Genomic DNA, 2,435 nt, shown 5'->3' on the forward strand with positions numbered 1-2,435 from the left:
GATTAAAAGCAATTACAATGAAGAAATCATCAAGAAGCCTTCCTCTCCATGGAGCGTAAACCCTGAGCACCCTTCACCTGTCATCCAAAGTCTCCCTTTATTCTCCTCTCCTCATCAACCTCCCACTTTCCCCCCGCCGACATAAGTTCTCCATTCAATACAGCAACCAAAACCGGACAGAAGAAACCCTTTACACAGACACTAAATTATGGTGCATTTCTGGAATTGCTGCTGAAGAATTCTATTCCAGCAGCACGTTTTCCTAGCCTGAACCTGTGAACAAGATAACTTAMCCTCCTCAAATACTGAATGAGGAAATTCTCTACACCTGGCATAAATGAAAAGTGAAAAGAATGAGTCACAACACTCCAATAAATGTTATAAGTTTAATGTTCCTGCTACATACTGCCTTTTAGAACTGCTAAACAAGAGTGTCATTGATAACAAAACTACAGAAAGCACCAGAACAGTTTTAATTTAACCAATGCCGTAAGAACTGGCATCTCATTTATATTATGTCCTTCCTTTTGCTGCCGTCCGGAGAGCACAAGAACTGCCGATTTAGAACTAGCATGTCAATCTGGAGTACAGCTTACCAAAATTTGTCAATAGGATGTTATTCATGGCCCTGGATCTTGCAGGCTGCAGGTGTGCTTTGACATCTAACAACACCCCTTTTCAAATACTGTATCCCGTTGTATGTTATGAAAGTGTTAAACAAGAAAATAATTATAGAACAAGCCAAATTTGTTAAGTAGAGTGTATTTTGAAACTTACAACTTTTAACAGTTAATTTTCTTTTTAAAATACAATTACTAGATGCTGTTAGCAAAAATGGGCTAGATCTAAGTAAGGACTTCAGAGACTTCCCATGTCCAGAAGTATGAATGCCAAAGCCTCATCTTAATGAATTCTCAAGCTYATAATATACCATCACATTTTGTCTCTACGTGCCATGAAATTTAAACTTAACCTTGGAAGATGTTTAGAGCAGAGACCATGTAAAACCCAAACACCTGGCAGGGTCAGTGCCTCAAAAGATAACATATTCTGATACCACAAAATATAACCACATCTATTTCAACACAGCTACTAAAAAGTGGTTGTTAACCTTTTATAACTGCTTTTTCTGTGCTGTGATCTGTGTTACCTAAAAAACCTACAAGATCACGSCTTCAACAGTCCAGCTATATGTACATCTGTAGATAACAAGCTCCTTCTCCCAAATTYATGGATACACAGAGAGGAGCAAGATGAAGCCTGACAGGAACTCTGAAATGAAGCAAAGTGATATTTATATCTTCAAGGAATTAAAAAGAAAAATCACTAACAAAACTAGAACAGTTTAGTCAGAAGACACTAGACACATCTTTTGGGGGGGGGACTGAGGATTCAGAAGGGCACTTGGGAGAAGCTTCATTCTATATTACTTACCCTCCAAGCAAGAAATATGCGAGAAACTCTTCCATCAGCCCCATCCTCATGTGGTCATTGCCTCCTGCTTGCCCTGCTCTTTTCAAACCTGTATGGCTATGTGTATAGACAGCACAGATAAAAAGCAGCTACTGCAGAAATAGATCCATGGCTAGCTGGACATTTCTTCCAGCACTACAAAGATCCTTCCATCCCTGAAAAAACTTGCTATCTACTTGCTTAGAAGATCASAACTTATATACTTCTGTGAAGGACAAGACAGCACAGAGTACAGCAGCATGCTACTGACTGGAAAAACTCAAGACAGAATACATCTGTTCATAGTCTCTTTCAGCTGAGTACGTCAAATCCATACCTCATTGAGCACCTCCAATGCGAGGCCAGAGGCAAGGTCAGAACAAGAAAGATCTAGCCCATGTGTTTCCACTGACAAAAATATCCAATATGGACAAAGTATGAACCAGAACGTGCAAACAGAAGCACAGAGAACAGAACATTACATGAAGAAAGTGGAATTCCTTTGGGTCTTTTTCCTTGTAGATGCTTGATACAGTGAGGACAAACTAGAATACAGTCAAGTGTTCCTGCACTCCCTCTGGCTGCAGGGCATGTTTTGTTCAGGACCACCTACCTCCATCTACACAGACTGAAAAACCAAGGCACTTTACTCCAGATTTCATACTAATAGGCAATACCTTAGAGTCAGGCATAGCAATACTGAAGTCCTTTATCAGATCTAGCCCCACTATGTCTTAGAACGTGTCTTTTCTAAAATGGCAGTGTGGACCAATCACTGAAACATCAAGCTCAGATTCACAAGTATCACACTGCAAGTAGAAAGTACAGAGCAAACTTTCCAAACTGTTGTGTTTGTTTTTCAAATGGTATATATTTTACTTTTCAGTAATTATCAGCTTTTGCTTCTAGTAAACCTGAACTGCAGCATGTAAGATATGCCTTACCAGTTTAAATATGCAGATACACACRTAAGAAAACAAGAC

The sequence above is a fragment of the Malurus melanocephalus genome, unplaced genomic scaffold, assembly GCF_030028575.1.
Source record: "Malurus melanocephalus ecotype Western Australia unplaced genomic scaffold, MMel_1.1 scaffold_10, whole genome shotgun sequence".
Taxonomy (NCBI): Eukaryota; Metazoa; Chordata; class Aves; order Passeriformes; family Maluridae; genus Malurus; species Malurus melanocephalus.